At 47.2% G+C, this 18,211-nt stretch overlaps 1 protein-coding gene across 3 annotated transcripts in view; it reads left to right on the forward strand.

The window, feature by feature from the left end:
• Positions 1 to 18,211, forward strand: part of NR4A1 (nuclear receptor subfamily 4 group A member 1) — a 41,331-nt gene that overhangs the window by 4,955 nt on the left and 18,165 nt on the right. Inside the window, exon 1 of one of the 3 annotated variants that reach the window (XM_080994631.1) lies at positions 12,254 to 12,503. The exons of the other annotated variants lie outside the window; for them this stretch is intronic. The gene's annotated coding sequence lies outside the window, so the exon portion shown is untranslated. Of the gene's footprint in view, positions 1 to 12,253; positions 12,504 to 18,211 lie in introns of those variants that run through there. 3 annotated transcript variants of the gene reach the window in all.

The following is an 18,211-nucleotide window of genomic DNA, read 5'->3' on the forward strand; positions in this document are numbered from 1 at the left end:
GATGGTTCCATCCATGATTTTATCGACCTGCATTTTTACTTTTTTGTTTGGTTGTGAGTCACGGGTGCTTTTTGCAAATAGAAACTGCCTTAAACAGTTCAGCCAATTAAAATGAGCTGCGGGGAGTGTGCAGGAGAACTATTTACCCTGGAATAAATAATTATGCTAACTGGTTTTTTTATCCAGCGCAGCGGTATTAAAGGGCCCATTCTCCACTCTGCCAAGGGATGCCCAAGGAGCAAGGATGTTAATTTGGGTCATTGGTGGTGGTTGCCCTGATCTTAGATAAAGGGATCCCTGACCATTAGGTCCAGTCGTGACTGACTCTGGGGTTGCGGCGCTCATCTCGCTTTACTGGCCAAGGGAGCCAGCGTACAGCTTCCGGGTCATGTGGCCAGCATGACTAAGCCGCTTCTGGCGAACCAGAGCAGTGCACGGAAATGCTGTTTACCTTCCCGTCAGAGTGGTACCTATTTATCTACTTGCACTTTGATGTGCTTTTGAACTGCTAGGTTGGCAGGAGCAGGAACCGAGCAACGGGAGCTCACCCCGTCGCGGGGATTCGAACCGCCGACCTTCTGATCAGCAGGGTTAACCCACAGCGCCACCCGCTTAAAGGAGGGGTGAAGAACTTGCAGCTCTCCAAATGTTGTTGGACTACAGTTCCCATTATCCCTGACCATCTGGCCAGGGCTGATTGGAGTTGGAGTCCACCAGCAATCCAGATATCAACATTAGACTATGAGACTATTCCCCCCACCCACCCTTCAACCAGACCTGAGCAAATAGGAAAGATCAACAGTTTAGCCACCCTGATTATGTGAGAGGGGATGGGTACAATTACGGCGAAGGATGTATGGTTTCCTAAACACAAGACGGCCTTTATTGCAAATCCGGACTCTTCCTCTTAACGGTGTTGCTTTTCTTGGAAGTTCTCTCCAAAACCCAGTTTGACATGTTCGTACACTTTGTCCTCTACCTGTGTTCCTGTGCCAGGAAAGATATATTTACTTTCTGCCAATCAAAATGCTTATGGCAGGACTCCCTGGATACATGTGCCGCAGGTGTACATTGCCTAAGGGAAGGGAACTTCCTGAACAATAAAGAAGTCATTTGGGGTCAGGACGCTTTGGAGAAGGCCTCTCTTCTTTAGTTTTTCCTTCTGTAGAAGCGGAGAGAGCTGTCTCCTGCTTCTCCCCAGACAGGTTTAAGAGTCTCCTCTCCTTCAATGATGGGCTTTACATACTGACTTCAGTTCTGACTCCGCCACAAATTTTCCTCGTGAGCACAGAACCGCCAACGTCAAAATAATTTTGCTTCCTGGAGAGACTTTACCAGAGTTTTGTCATGAATCAGTGGAAGCGGTGGGCTGGGCGATTCAAGATTCACTGGCCTGGATTGAATCTAACAGATACACAGGCCCAGCGACTGATCAGAGACAGAACGTTAGATAAAGCACAATTGCTGAAACTAAGCACGTCACAAACGTGTACTAACCTAGAAAGGAGAAGCGCTGGGTGCCACCTGTAAAAAACCAGGATACAGGTAAATTCCTCCTCAGATAACATGAGCCTAAAATCTAGGATCCAGCTATTTTGCTTAACTTGCCAGCATTCATTTATTTATCGCATTTGTATCCCAACTTTCTTCCAAGGGCCTTGGGGTGGCAAATGAAGGATGTACAGTGGTACCTCAGGTTAAGCACTTAATTCGTTCCGGAGGTCCGTACTTAACCTGAAACTGTTCTTAACCTGAAGCACCACTTTAGCTAATGGGGCCTCCCGCTGCTGCCGCGCCACCAGAGCACAATTTATGTTCTCATCCTGAAGCAAAGTTCTTAACCTAAAGCACTATTTCTGGGTTAGCGGAGTCTGTAACCTGAAGCGTATGTAACCTGAGGTACCACTGTACTTGTTGCATCCTAAAAACCAGCTTTGCAAAGTAGACCAAGCTGAAAGACCATGATTGGCTCGAGATTGTGAAATCCACTTTGTTGCTGAATGGGGTTCCGATCCAGGCTGTCCCGAGTCCTTGCGGTGTTCCTGTGACACACCTTGCCCACAGGACTTTTGTATCTTCAAATCTGCCTGCTATGCCTGTCTTGAGGAGGTAAAAGGCCTACGTCAGCCTTTCTCAACCTGTGGGTCCCCAGATGTTGTTGAACTACAACTCCCATCACCCCTAGCTAGCAAGGCCGGAGCTCAGGGATGATGGGAGTTGTAGTCCAACAACATCTGGGGACCCACAGGTTGAGAACCGCTGGCCTAGGGCCTCAGCTTGTTTAGTTACCCAGCTTTGAGGTCTTCATCAGAGAGAGGCACCACCTACAATCCTGGGAATGTTTCCCTCCTTAGAAGTTTCTGTACCCTCTCGAATATCCTGCAACACCAGCCAGGAACTCGGAGCCTCTTGCAACATTCTTGTCTAGAACACTCAGTTAGCAGGCTAGGAGGACTTTGTACCTTTCGTTAATCCGGTTTGCACCTGGGCTGCAGGGAGGGGGCACAATCTCCCACTTTCCAGCTGTTCTCTTCAGTCCCGAAGCACAATGCGCAATATCGGATCGTGCCTAGTCAGGGTTTCTGTAAAATGAGATGCCACTGGGCAGAACAGAATGCCAGGGACCTTGTTCTGCCTGGGGACAGAGTAGCTTTTGTGCGTTAGAAACCAGGAATTGCACAGCGCATCTCCATCTCGGAGTGTGGGCAGCTGGCAGATTTTGAATGCTGACTGGCTGCCTTGCACAAAGGGTGGCAATGCCCAGAGTCCTTTGTGGCAGCACCAAAGGTTCTTGGATCTGACTTCCTTCTGACTGTTTCTTCATTTGCTGTGTCTCGGCGGGGGGGGGGGGGGATGGAACGAGTAGCACATCCCATCAATGGCAGAGAGGGAAACAGGCGAGACAGTGGTGGTGGTAATGAGAATTCACCCAGCCTTTGACTACCCATTCACAGTGATCCTCTGCAAAAAAAATATTTGCCAGATGAGGACATAAGCAACCAGTAACAAAGTCCATATTGTAAAAGATCCATTTGGCAGACTTATGAATCGACCCAAATCCTGCCTCACAAGGGGAAACATTTATGAAGTTTTCTATAATGTTGTCGCACGGTTTGATGCCTCTCTGTATTCTTCGTATGGAAGTTCATACAAGGATTTGGGGGCCACTGCGAAAAGGCCCTGCGACTGCCACATCGTTTTCCCCTCCCCGCCTCCTTTTGGACAATGGTACTCCAAAGTCTCTAAAGGGGGTGTGTAAGTGAGAGATTGGTGGAAGAACACTGAGACGCCTCCGAGAAAAGACATCTGGTACGGAAACACTTTTAATAACTCAGCAAGTGGCTTGCCACCCTTCCTGGCACCCAGTTCCCAGCTCTGAAGTCTGACGCGTAAGTTGGGAACACTCTGAAACGCAAGGGTTGCCTTGGGAACATACCCCGAGTACCAGGCTCGCAAGCCATCTTTTCTTTAGAACCAGACTGTGCCGGAACAGTTTGTGTAGTTAATCTATCTTCTCTATGGGATGACTTGGATTCAGCTGGCGGTACATGGTGTTGCTGGGTGTTAAAGCAGGGTCCAACTTGGCAGCGGATGTAGGGCTGGCTGCTTGTCTGATGGGTAAAAAATAAATAAAAAGTCTTGTTTTGTTGCACAAGAACCATAACAACAAGAGTTTGGGTTGGTTTTTCCCCCTCCCCTGTTATTAGCACGAGTTTGGAACTGAACTATTTTTCAAATCAATTGGTACGAGAGATTATGGGCGTTGGAATCCAGCAAGACGCGGGTGGCGCTGTGGGTTAAACCACAGAGCCTAGGACTTGCCGATCAGAAGGTCGGCGGTTCAAATCCCTGCGTCGGGGTGAGCTCCCGTTGCTTGGTCCCTGCTCCTGCCCACCTAGCAGTTCGAAAGCACATCAAAGTGCGAGTAGATAAATAGGTACCGCTCTGGCGGGAAGGTAAACGGTGTTTTTAGTGTGTTGGTCTGGTTCGCCAGAAGTGGCTTAGTCATGCTGGCCACATGACCCAGAAGCTCCCTCGGCCAATAAAGCAAGATGAGCGCCGCAACCCCAGAGGCAACTCCAGAGTTGGTCACGACTGGACCTAATGGTCAGGGGTCCCTTTGCCTTTAATCTAGCAAGATCTGTAGGGCTAAGAGTTCCTGATCTTTGACTTAGTATCCAGCAGTGATCAAGTTGTGCACTGATCTTGTAGTGGGGGGGGGGGTCGTGAATACAAAGACTTCTCCCTCCTTCTCTCCAGTGTCTTTTTAAATTATTGAGCCAGGGATGGTGTTTCTCCCTTTATAAATATTAATAATGGTATAAACAGAATTTTGTCCTCTTCAATAGTGATATCCATTCTCAGAGTGCTGATCCTTATGTAACCGACACCTGCGTAAGGTACCAGCAGGCTTTGGGGAAACCCAATAGATTTGCAAAGTACAAGAAATATTTGGGAGGGTGGGGGAATCTTTAAAAAGCTCAGAGCAACCAAAGAGAACCAGTCACATGGAATACTGATTGACTGCTAGGGAAAGCTGAAAACTGGATGGGTAGTGGCAGAGAACGGGAATGGGGTGCCTGGAATCCTGAAAATCAGTTTGTTCCGCCCTGCAACATTGCTTTATATATGCCAAACGTACTTGATTAATTCAGGCTTTCTACCTAGATGATTCTGACTTCTAGACCAGATCGGATGATAAAAACCAATCTGCCTTCTGATTTTCGAATTACATAATTACTGTTTTAACGCGTTTGTTCAAGAGTGGAAACCCAGTGTGCGGCGTTTTCCATGTGTACATAGCAGGTTCCTTGCTTGATGGTTTTAGAGATTATTTTGAGTGTAGGAAAGGCACAAAGGCTTTACTAGAAGCACAGAGAGATCTGAGTAGGTTTTCCCCTGGTCTCCACCCCCACTGGCAAGCCACATTTCCATGCTTTCAAGAGAAGGGCTTGCCTCGCTCTGAGACTTCAGTACGGCTGCAGACCTCAAACCACTTCGAAGTGCCCTTAAATTGTTTCAGAGTGGAACTTTCCATTGAATTAATGTGAGGACTAGTTGTCGTCTACATATACATGCCTTTCAAATAGCTTTTTAAACTCTGAGGTCTCCTGCCTAGCAGTCTGGGTTTTGCCTTTTGGGGGGTGCTCCTCTCATTTTCTGCTCTTCTTCTAGAGTAGCCGTCAACTACCGTACATTTTTACTGGCCAGCTGAAAGCAACAGAATGATTTCGGACTATTTAAAGAAATGTTACGGTTTGATGAATTTGCGGGAAGGATTTGAATAACGAGTAAAGAAAGAATTAGGACTTATTGTAATATTGTTAGGACATAAGAGATAGAAAACGGGGGGGGGGGCGGGATTCATGGAAAACAAGATGGGAAGTCGAAAAAAATAAAAATATGATTTATTGGCGTGTATATGTAGAATTTTTTACTGAAAGTTAATGTTTTATTTTATTTTAATTTTTAAAATTCCTTCTCAATCATTTCCAAATTCATTGGTCACATCGGGATTCTCTCATTCTCCCAAAGAGCTCAAGATGCCATAGAGGAGGTTATTCTATTTTTTATCCTTGCGAAAAACCTGTGAGGGGAGCTAGGCTGAGGAAATCATTGACTGATCTAAGAAGAGTTTGGGGGAGGGCTAAGCTCTTTTTATGCTCAGAGTCCAGTCCTGGATTCATTATTCTTCCCCCCAAAAAATATTGAAATTACAGTGTTCTATGGGGAACCTGATACAGAGAAATTGAGCCCCTCTGAGGACAGAGGATTGGCTAGATCAGAGATGGAGAACGCATGGTACTCCAGATGTTGCTGGACTCGGTCGTCCCTGGCCGAGGTTGATGAGAGTTGGTACCAACAACAGCTGGGGGGTGTCAGGTGCGCATCCCTAAGCTAAGTCATCTTCAGATTTCCAGTTGCGCCAGGATTCTGTGACTTGGATTTTAGTAGTATCCCTCTATAATCTATTTACCAACCCAACATTTTAAAAACAAACCAACAAGGCACCGTTGGTTTTAATTCCTGAAATTTTAGGGTTTGTCCCCCCCACCCCGCAAAAAACCCCAGCATTCGAGAGTGCTGGGGTAACCAACCAATTGACAATGACATTCCTCTCCTCAGCAGCTGCTCTGGGATTCCGGCCAAGTCTTCAGCTCAAACATGCAAGAAAAACGCATCTTGTTACGCAGTCGGTCTTAACAGGCGCGAGGCCTTTAAGCAAACCCAGAGGCTGCCGAGGCTAAAAATATTTTTAACAATAGGAAAATACATCAATCTTTCCGGCTGCCGAGTTATCGGCGTCTTTTATGCTTGGCCTACAAAATTCCACTTGGAGGTTGCAGCCCCTGATGTATCGCCAAGTTGGAAAATGGGGAGCGGGGGGGGGGGGGAGTAGACCAGGCAGAGGAAAAACTCCTTCCGCCCTGGGCTGACTTTGTTTTTGTGACACTAAACTCCCAGCAAAGTGGCTGGGGCCTTTGGGGTTTGACCGCTGGGGCAAGGATCTTTAAGGCAAAGCTTTATAAACACATACACACAGCCTGATCTTACATGCATGTTTACTCAACAGTACGCCACGCTGAGTTCAGCAGGGGTCCTGAGGGTAGCAACACAAGAACGGGGCCTTATCTGCAGTGGCTCCCCGTTTGTGGAATGCTCTCCCCAGGGAGGTTTGGCTGGCACCTTCATTATACACCTTTAGGTGCCAGGCAAAAACGTTCCTCTTTAACCAGGCCTTGGGCTGATGGACATCTCTTGCCCTTTGAAAATGTGTTGGGGAGGGGATTATTGGGTTGTTTTTACTTTTGCTATTTATGTTTTTATATTGTGATTTTATCTTGTGAGCTGCCCTGAGACCTGCGGGTATTGGATGATGTACAAATTTTAATAATAATGATGATGATGTTAGCACTACAGCCTTTGCATTGGCTATATGAGTAGGGACCTGTAAAGGTAAAGGGACCCCTGACCGTTAAGTCCAGTCGCGGACGACTCTGGGGTTGCACGCTCATCGCACTCTATAGGCCAAGGGAGCCGGCATTTGTCCGCAGACAGCTTCCGGGTCATGTGGCCAGCATGACTAAGCCGCTTCTGGCGAACCAGAGCAGCGCACGGAAACACCGTTTACCTTCCCGCCAGAGCGGTACCTATTTATCTACTTGCTATGTGCTTTCGAACTGCTAGGTTGGCAGGAGCAGGGACCGACCTTCTGATCGGCAAGTCCTAGGCTCAGTGGTTTAACCCACAGCGCCACCCGCATCCCATGTGCAGTGGCCGGTAGTTGCATGCCTTTTGGGAAGTTCACCGAACGAGGCCTGTAGGCAATAGACTTTTCCCGCTTCTGCTCCCCAGCAGCTGTTGTTCAGCAGCCTAACTTGCTCTAAACATGGAAGTTCTGTATAGCCACTGCAGCTTTACCAAGTAATGCCTGGCACACCGTGAAGTGATCTTTCTCCCCACCCGTCTTCATTTCCTTGTGAATAAGCAACTCAGAATATCATTTTAGCTTCGCAAGAGCCCTGCAGCAGAGATACTGACATGCCCTGGGCTACTCACTTAACCTTTCCTGAACTTGTACTGTTCTCAAGTAAATTTGGAAGTAAATATGGAAGTGAGAGCTGGACCATAAAGAAGGCTGATCGCCGAAGAATAGATGCTTTTGAATTATGGTGCTGGAGGAGACTCTTGAGAGTCCCATGGACTGCAAGAAGATCAAACCTATCCATTCTGAAGGAAATCAGCCCTGAGTGCTCACTGGAAGGACAGATCCTGAAGCTGAGGCTCCAATACTTTGGCCACCTCATGAGAAGAGAAGACTCCCTGGAAAGGACCCTGATGCTGGGAAAGATGGAAGGCACAAGGAGAAGGGGACGACAGAGGACGAGATGGTTGGACAGTGTTCTCGAAGCTACCAGCATGAGTTTGACCAAACTGCGAGAGGCAGCGGAAGACAGGAATGCCTGGCGTGCTCTGGTCCATGGGGTCACGAAGAGTCGGACACGACTAAACGACTAAACAACAACAACAAGTAAATTTAAGCCCAGGAATCTAGTCCACAGCAGCTTCTGCATTCTGACAAAGCAGAGAGGTTGTATTCAGTGAAGGCCTACTCAGAGCAGACCCATTGAAGTTAATGAACGCAAGTTGGTCATGATTATTAGCTAAAGTGGCAGACCTTCCAAGTGTCCCTATTTTCAAGGGACAGTCCCGGATTTACAGAAGCTGCCCCGGTTCCTGATTTCATCCTGGAATGTCCCGCTTTTCCTTAGGATGCCCCTATTTTCACCGGATAAATGTTGGAGGTTATGGAGTTATCCAACCCCCAAGCCAAGGAGATAAGTAACTCTACCATCTTTAAAAGACATCTGGAGGCAGCCCTGTTTAGGGAAGTTTTTTTTATAATAATAATAATAATCATCATCATAATCATAATCATAATCATAATACAGTGGTATCTCAGGTTAAGTACTTAATTCGTTCTGGAGGTCCGTTCTTAACCTGAAACTGTTCTTAACCTGAAGCACCACTTTAGCTAATGGGGCCTCCTGCTGCCGCCAAAGCACGATTTCTGTTCTCATCCTGAAGCAAAGTTCTTAACCTGAAGCACTATTTTTGGGTTAGCGGAGTCTGTAACCTGAAGCGTATGTAACCTAAAGTGTATGTAACCTGAGGTACCACTGTAATAATGTTTTATGTTTTTATATATGTTGGAAGCTGCCCAGAGTGGCTGGGGCAACCCAGTCAGATGGGTGGGGTATAAATAATAAAATTATTGTCATCATCATCATTATGGAGCATTAGCACAGCTGTAGTAGGTCAAAGAAAGTGGGTACAGATTGAGAACCCTCATTTGGGACTTAAGTAGTGGGGAGCCATAGAGGCAAATCAGCCCAAATATTTTTCTCTTACTGGCAAAGGACCGCAAGATCCCACACTGATGATAATATGCTTTTCAGCTAGTTAGAGTTAATTGTAGTACCCTCTGATTTCTTGTGCTGCCAGTTCATTCCAAAATCCAGGACTCAGTGAATGAACCTGAATGAAATCTGTTAATCCCACTAGAGCCAAACCCTGAAAAGTCTTCACACATGTTTGTTGGCTTCCTCTTATGACTCTTGGTTATCACACCCCAATAGAACAGGCTATGCAAACTATGAAAAGTAAAGAAAAGAGAAAGTGTAGATTAAAGGCATGCTTGCTCCAATGACTTGTCTCCCAGGTTATCTTACCTGAATTATAGCCTGGAAATTTTTGTGGACAATTTAGGACTGGCAGTAGCACCTAATGGGTACTTTGACTCTTTTGATTTGAGGAGGATGTGATGGTGGAGGCTAAGGTTTTTGAATATTTATTTGTTTTGCGCTTTTCAGGCAGACCTCCCAAAGCAGTTTCCGTAAGGTTCTTGCAAAAAATAAACATTGATTCTTTTACCCAAATTTTTTTTAGACTGGAACAGACAACATCTTTATTTAACAAAAGCTGTTACCGCCTCTTCTCACTCCCGCTCAGAGCAAAATTTTTCATTGTTGCGTTTTATCTGATATTACTGATGTTCATATAGAATATATTTAGGTTTTATTGCGTTAAGTTTAGCTTGTGGAGATGTGAAGGTGGGGGAGGGAAATTAGGAGGGGCTGTGTGCCCCCCCCCCAAGTTTTCTTATTTCCACGCCCCCTGTTTGTTTCTAAAAAAAATACAGTAGGGAGTGGTTCCAGAGTTCCATTTTTCCAGAGTTTTACCAGAACTTGCCTTAAAAGCAGGGGGGGGGGGGGGACTGGCGGGCTGTTAAGGTCTTGTAAACAAAATTGCAGAGAGCAAAATCAGGATTTGGAAGTGGGCTTAGAAAGCTGGCTGGGAAGGAAAAGAGAAAGAGGCTTCTCTCAGGTTGTGGAGGCAGGGATGACTGCCAGTGCCTTGTTTGTGGCAGAGTTCCAGGCTCTGAGAAACCAGAAAAATACAGTGGTACCTTGGGTTAAGTACTTAATTCGTTCCGGAGGTCCATTCTTAACCTGAAACTGTTCTTAACCTGAAGCACCACTTTAGCTAATGGGGCCTCCCGCTGCCGCCGGAGCACGATTTCTGTTCTCATCCTGAAGCAATGTTCTTAACCCGAGGTACAATTTATGGGTTAGCGGAGTCTGTAACCTGAAGCGTATGTAACCTGAAGCGTCTGTAACCCGAGGTACCACTGTACTTCTTTAAAAATTATTTATGGTTGGGGCATGCAAGGAAAGCCACCCAGCCAGCAACAGGTGCACTGAGGCACGTGCAGAAAGCTTGACCTAGTTTTCTGAGTCACCCTTGTCTCTAGTTTCCCTTGTTTGATTGAGCAAAACATGCGCAGGGCAGAGCGGGGAGGGGTTTCCACCAGGCTCTTTCCCAAAACAGAGCCAGCCAACTAGAGATGGTGATAAAGGGCAAATGTTTGATGCAAGCTGGCAGGGCTCTGCCCTCATCTTTGCACTAATTTCCCTAGCCTAATTTATTATCCACTTTGGAGATCTAGTGAGCTTCAAGCTTCAGATTCGCTGCAGCTCCCCCCCCCCCCCCCAGCACCAGTGTTATAAATGTGCAGAGTATGGTTTTCTTGGTTTACAGTATTTATTTATTTATTGTTTCTAACTTTTTAGTGCTGCCGGTAGTACTGAACATTTGTGAATAATTAACAAATATCCTGCCCCTAGTTGGGAGAGGAGTAAGGACATGTACTACAAAGGATGTGTGCATCATCTAAAAACACAGTATATAGTTGATATGGGTGCATAATATTTTTTAGAAATGTTGTCTTATTGACAGATATGAATATTATTCTTGGTTAAATGAATTGAAACTCTTGATTTTTAACATTTCTTCAATCGGGTTGTAGGCTTAGTGGTAGTGCATTTTCAGAGCATGGGGGGGAAATATTTAAAAATCTACTTATGTAATTGTTTAATTTTATAACCAAACTAACCCCCACCCCACCCAAAGATAGGGACTTAAGGCCTTAGGTTCCCAGGCCATCTCTCATCAATACAGTAGCCAGACCTGCTTAGCTTCAGCTCAGTCATGTGCCTTTTAAAACCATGCCGCAGGGGCCAATTCATTGCATTGCAAGAAGGCAAAAACCTGGAAAACATCCCAGCCTTGGTTAAATGGGGTTAGAAAAGCGAAAGTCATGCCCCCTCGCTGAAATTGACTCTCACCATCGGATTGCAACTTTTGTTTATTTCTCTGTAGTGGCTTTTGCCCCTGTGCCTTTCACAGCAGCAGGGGACGCAGAAATTATGTTTTCCCATCTCCAGGCCAAGAAAGTGGGGGGGGGGGGGGTCCCTCGCCTAAATTCACCGTGCGCTGTTATTGAAGACGGAGGGGACGACGCTTGCGAACCAAACAACGCTCAAAATGTTGCAACCCAAATCCCGCATGTTTGTAAAGCTCGCATTATCCCCAAATGCTCCTGAGAGGGAGCGGCAGCTCTTTGTATTCATGGTGGTGGCGTCGTGGCTTTTGCAACGATCTGAGCAGAGAGCATCGCCCGCCCCCCGCGTGCCGCTTGGCACCGTTCCGCTCCATCTCGGTGGGCATCTTCTAAATCAAGTCTCGGGGCGTTCCGCCGGCTCCTGCTCCCAGGAAAGGGGAGGAGCCGCTGCTTCGGGCGACTATAGGAGGGGAGGGCACTGGAAGCACAGACGCGAGCGGAGTTTGGGGTTGTCCTGAGAACCTCGTGGCTGGCTGGGAGGGAGCGAGGGCTGCAACCACCGCCCGGCGGGGAGGGGGAGGGGGTTGCCGGCGTGTCTACAGCGCTGCGAGAGCTGCCTAAGCCGCGGTTCCGAGCGCTGCTAGGAGCTCGCCTTGCAAGACCGCGCTCGCCTCTTGCACCGCCCGGTCTTTTTTTATTATTATTATTTTGCCGTCGCCCCTTCATTTCCGTTCCCTGGATCCTCCCGTTCCCCCTTTTGGTTTTTCCTATGACACTTTCTCTCGTCTCCCCGGCTTAGGGAAAGGGCTCTATTTTTAGCCGGGGGCAGCTCGTTCTATTTTTAGATCAAACAATTCCAAGGCGTGCGTCAATGGAACCCCGCGTGCGTCACCCGCGCAGACATTCCAACCCCTCCCCTCGCTCCGCGGGCGCCGGAACATTCCGCCCCTTTTTGCCTTGTATGGTGAAGCCTGCAGCCCGGCGCGTGCGTCAGAGGATCCCCCCTCCTTCCCTGCCCACCCCTCCGCCTGTGCGTCACAGAGAGCTTAAGAGAATCTCCTGGCCACGGGCTGGTGAGCCCCAGTGGCTTACTCGGCGTCTAGACGGCGTGCAGATCTCTCTCTCGCGCGCATCTCTGGGCTGCCGCGGACTAGGAGGAAGGCAATCGCTGCCGCCAAGCCCTCGATGCAAGCTTGACTTTTTTATTTATTTTTTTTGGAGGGGGGGAAGGCTCCCCCACCACCAAAAAGAACCCATTTCGAAAAGAGAACCCAAAAGTGGAAGGAACTGCAGCAAAACGATCTCTGAGCTGACTTGGGTACGTGGATTTTCTTAAAACTCTGCTCCCCCCCCCCGGAAAGCACAGAAAGTGCTTAAGATGCGCGCTCGAGGGTCGACTTTTTGGCAGATGTAGGTGAGGGGGGGTTGCATGGGGAGAGATGCGGGATGCGTTTTGTTTTGGAAGGCGGAAAAAGAACTTTGTAGTGCACGGATTACAGCGCGTCGCTTTGTGCCCGGGGTGCTCTTGCACGGTGAAAAGTTGGCTGTGCAGGAGATCGGGGCGGGGGCGGTTATATCTTTGGGCTGGGCAAGCCTCTACTCCGGAAAGTTTTTTTCTGCAAAATGGGAAGGAAGGGAAGGCTAGGTATAGACACTGCTTAATGTATGCATTCTAAATCCAGGACTTGAGGCGCAGCGGACCCTTGCAGATCTAACTCGTTTATCTTGGTGCATCTTAGGGGGTGAACAGAACTCGGTCCTTAAATTTAAACCCCACGGAGTTTCTCATGATTGGCTCCTAAGTAGGTGTGTCTCGGCTTGCAGCCTTCGAAAAGTTGCTCTAAGGTGGAGTCAGTGCGTTACCAGGATCTGCAGGGCTGCTCATTTTCATAGAGCAAACATTAAACGTTACGTTGGCAGCTTCTGAAAGCTGTCCCGCATATGGCTCCTAGGTATAATTGATTCAGAGGACGTCGTTAACTGAGTGGGATAAAAGTGATGCAAGCAAATATTGAAATGAAATAAACGCAGGAGAATTATTTCTGAATTTCAATCAAACTGCAAAAATATATATGATCCAAGGAGGAAGGTGTGAAATGATGTATTGGGGCATGTCCCCCCCCCCCGGTGGTATGTATTGAAGGAGATGTTGGCTTTTTTGTACTGGAAAAGTGCAAGGGGATTGGATTTGCAGGGTTGGGGGGGGTGGACTGGGTTTGGGCTAAGGAAACTAGAATGATGCACTTGTTTCAAGTGTTCAGGGAGCCCACATTTGCATTTTAAAGGATGAAGTTGCAGTAACCTGAGCTTGTGGGAGTTTTGGCAGGTGTGTGCTGGTGAGTTTTAAGCGGTGGGTTTTGCTTTATATATGTATATTTAAACCTCGATTGTGACAGCCGTGTAATCTGACGGGGGGGGGGGGAGGATCTTCTGGGGCAAAAGTTTAATGGCGTCTGATTTGGAAGGAAAACGAGTTTGCATTACTGGAAGGCAACCTGGTGGACGTTTGATAGCCAAAAATACAATGTGCAGCCAGCCTCAGTGGGCTCTGAATAATGAAGACTGTTCCCTTGCAAAGTTCCCTTGCAAGGCTGGTAACATGGTTTGGTTTTTGTAATACTCCGTATATTGGAGAGGGGGAAATAAATAATGAGTTCCATCTTTGTTGAGGTCGCCACTGATTTGTTAGACACCTGCAGCTCTCCAGTGAGGCAGAAGTTTCCTTTATCAGGCTGAATGTGCCCGCCCCGCCCCACCCCACCCCCCGTGTACAGGTTTCTCCATGACTTCAAGTTTATTTCCTTATTCTGAGGCCACCAAGGAAGAGCTCTTTGTGCCAGATTCTTGTCTGCGTGAGGTAAAGCCTTTGCAGAGTGTCCCCGAGGACATTTGATCCTAATCGGGTTGGAGAATTTTTTTGTAAAGCCAATTGCTGGTCCTGTCCTTGTTTCCTGAACGCAGAAATCCCTCTTCAAGATGGAAAAGGGTGGGGTGGGGGGACCTGTTTGCATGCAAAGCGTGCAGAGGGAAGATTTTGAAGCACCCTCTTATCCGTCTAATTTCTTCCCCCTCCTTCTCAAAAAGAGATGCTCTTCTTTCAATAATAATAATAATAATAATAATAGTAAGTTTTGATTTGCAAAGCAGCTTGCTGTCAGCACAGGTGGTGTGGAGCGTAAATCAGGGAGGGCTCCTCCGCCATGGCCTCTTTCATGTGGCTTATCAGGGGCTTGCAGTTCCTGGCATGTTCTGAGCAACAGGTGCGGCATCAAATTCAAGCACCTGGCACCGTTTTTTTCACAGCTACCAGGGTCTCCTCCTGTTTCTAAGTTGGTGCGCTAGACTTCAAAGGCTGAGGAGCCAGATCACTGTGGGTTTCATTTTTTGTCACGGTTCCAAATTCATCACTGGCACCTTCTTTTCCGGGCCACATCAACTTTCTGCACGTAAGATGGTGAAAACCTGAAAAACCTAGGTGCGTGAATCAGTTGAGTCTATCAGCTGCAATTATAAAATGGGGGATTTCATCGTAGTTTAATATGAGCTCCTCCTGTGGAAGTGGTGTTCAATAACGAGGATGCCATCCCGAAGATGTCTACTTGGTCTGTTTTGTTTTACTGGAATTAAAATAACAAAGAATGTGGTTTACTAAAAAAAGAAAAAAGAAGTCCCTTTGGATTCAGTGGTAAAGATGCGTGTAGCCCCAGTTACAAAAGGGACCTGCTACTTTCATTACATCTCATCCAAATACCCTCCATTAGAGAAATTGCTGTTGGCAGGCTAAAGCAAGGGGCAAATTGTCTGACAATCAGAACTAGGAAAAATCCCAGGTGGCTGATCTGGGCTTCTTGAAATCTGATGTTGACAGCTCAATAACTTTGTGTCTGGTTTCTAATTATTGGAAGCTTGTGTGTGTGTGTGTCTTGTTGACAGCATGGAGTACAGAGTTGATTGCCATGTCGACTTCTTCAGAAGTCTTTCAGGCATAGCTTTCCTCATCATGCCATCCATGTAACTGTATGAAGCTTCACCTGTTTGATTTCTGCCTTCTGCATAGCTGTTAAAGGCATGGGGAGGGGAGTGTGTGGCCACCATCTATAATACCACTAGATAGTTGTACATCTGGGTTGGAATCAACCTAGACCCACCTCCTTCAGGTGGGCTTGAGCACAAGCAATTATTTCCAGCAGTTATCGCTGGAACGTCTTGGCCAATAAACAGTGGGGGTTTCTTCCATAGAGTGGGACGATAACCTCACCCATATGTTCCAAACCAACAGTAAAATTGCACTTCTTGTTCCAAGCCCCCTTGATATCTGTAAGCCATCTTAGCTTTAAAACATGCATGAGCATCAGCAGCTACTGTTTTCGGTTCTGAAGTTAGGAACCCTTCCATGGTTAATTTGCACCAACATAATCATGTGCAGAGACAGCGATCTATCCTTACTGTTTTGGCTTTCCGGCAGGGGGTGCTCTTGAGCAGTCTGGTCTGTAAACGCAGGGAGTATTTTAAGCAAGGAGCTAGTAGGTCATATTGTTAGTGCCCAGTTGATTTCTCTAAACTAGGGGTATGAAATCTTTCGCCCCCTCCATACACTAGCCAGCATAGCCAATGCTGTGAGCATTCAGATTTTCTGACCACTGTTGGGGAAAGTTTGCTGGGCTTGTGCGATGATCTGTCTAACCCAGAACAACTACACCAATGTAGATTTGTGTACACACACACACACACACACACACACAAGCATTAATCCTCAGGCTAACTCTGGAATAACTCCAAACTAATGAGATTTATCCAGATGTGCTTCAAGGTAGTTTATGCTTCCTGGTGTCTGTCTTTCTCTGAAACAAGGAACGTGGAGGCACGGCACCTGAATGCCCAAGCTGTGAAATGCAAGAGAAGCCAACTTGTACCAAGATATGTCCGTCTGCAAAAAATTTTAAAAAAGCAAACAAGCCCATGAATGTACAAGAGGTAGCCGTGCCTCCGTTGCTTGTTTGTGATGTGCCACAGAAGCCATTTGTGTTTGGGAAAACAACAAGGCTCTGGAAAGAGCTGGAGAGGTGAATGCGTTGTTATGGAAAGACTGCACCCATTAACTGTTCTTGGACGGCTGGGGAGGGCTGTGTGTGAGAAGCAGTACACAGGGTGCCGTTGCACACAGGCAAAGCAAGCTCCTGGCATTTGGAGCCTCTGTTGGAGGCAAATGTGCAACTTACAAGCCCCCATTGGATGCTGTGAGTCCCTTAGTGCAACACACAAATGCCCGGTTTTCCCATACAGTGGTACCTCGGGTTACATACGCTTCAGATTACAGACTCCCCTAACCCGGAAATAGTACCTCGGGTTAAGAACTTTGCTTCAGGATGAGAACAGAAATCGTGCTCTGGTGTCACAGCGGCAGCAGGAGGCCCCATTAGCTAAAGTGGTCTTCAGGTTAAGAACAGTTTCATGTTAAGAACGGACCTCCAGTATGAATTAAGTACGTAACCAGAGGTACCACTGTAGTTCAGTTGGCTGGTCCCTGAGGCTTTGGGGGAAGAGTTTTGGTCCAGAGTTTGCATGAACACAAAAGGTGTCTTTCTGCAGCATCCCAAAGAGCAAGGTGAAATCCTACTCTGGGAAAGAGTTGCAGAACCTCTGCTGGTTTATCCAAACCGCTCCGTAGAAACATAAAAGTAGAACCCTAGAAATTATTGAACCTAATGCAGCCATGCACATTCATTTAAATAGGTCTGCTCTGAGTGCAACTTAGCTGAATACAGCCCTACGTTTTGGCAGCAGGATAGCAATCTGCCTTGACATAAACAAGGTTGTGAGAATAGTCTTCGTTGTTAAAACCTGTGACTATCTACCCCGTGTCATGCTGGTAACAGTCATAAAGGGGATGAACTGTGGGTGTGGTATTGCCAGCATGTTTTGCATGCCACCTGGCCAGGAAAGCCCTTGCTGCCCTGCTTTTCTGCCTTGAGCAAAAATCGTACACTAGCATCGAGCATGTCACCTGCTCAGTATTTATACATCCACACTGCTGGAAGGTACGGCTATGGTGGCTGGTTGGAAGGGCTGCTAGAGCGAATAAAGGGGACAAAACCCATTGCACAAGCTAGCAGCCCTGTTTGCATCCAGAAAATCTCCTGTGCTACCTTTCGAAAGCTCTTCATACAGAGAAGATAGTAAGCAAATGTATGCAATCTCTACAGAAGGCAAGTGTAGAGCTGTGAGATTCCTTTAGAGTCTATGGGGCAGGGCAGGAGTTGCAGGGAGTATTTCCTGACCCCTGAATTGTCCAAATTTAGTGTGTTTTCAGAGCATTGTCAATGATGCGTTCCCTTTTCCTGGACCTGTGACGGCTGCTTGTCTCACCTGAGTAGATCAACCTCTGGACCTGGGGTAGCCAAGGTGTACTAACTTCTTGGTGATGTTAGACACCAGCAACATCAGCCCCAGCCAGCAGCCAGCATAGGCAAGGGCCAGGCATGATGGGAATTGGAGTCCAGCAACATTAGGAGGGGACCACATTGCCTATCCCTCCTCCATGGGACTCCTTCAGTCTATAGACAGAAATATCAATAGAAAGTTAGCATTATCTGTCACACCATTCGACTGATGCTCTCACCTTGCAGCCTTCTTTCCCTGTTCCTCCTTTTGCTAAGAGGCCCCCTTGTTTGAGAAGCCCCAGTGGTATTGGCTGTCATCTTGTGCTCTGCCATCCCAGCCGCAATCCCTGAGATTTGATCTCCAGCGAGTGTAATGGAACTATCTCGATTTGTACTACCAAGGGAGATGGCCCTCTTGCATTTGCAGACGTCAGGCCTTCCTCTGGGGGGGAAGAGAGCTAATAAATACTATGTCACAAGGAAGAGCCCAGGGTAGCATCTGTTGCTGTGTTAGAGCACTGTAAATCCTAACAAGCTTTAACAATTAAGTACCAGGGTTCTATTTTTAGGGCAGCAGAATAATGAGCCTATGTGGCAGCAAGGAAGCTGAGAGTGTGGCAGCACACTGGTATCAAGCAGAGAAGGT

The sequence above is a fragment of the Podarcis pityusensis genome, assembly GCF_964106645.2.
Source record: "Podarcis pityusensis genome assembly, chromosome: 2".
Classification (NCBI taxonomy): domain Eukaryota; kingdom Metazoa; phylum Chordata; class Lepidosauria; order Squamata; family Lacertidae; genus Podarcis; species Podarcis pityusensis.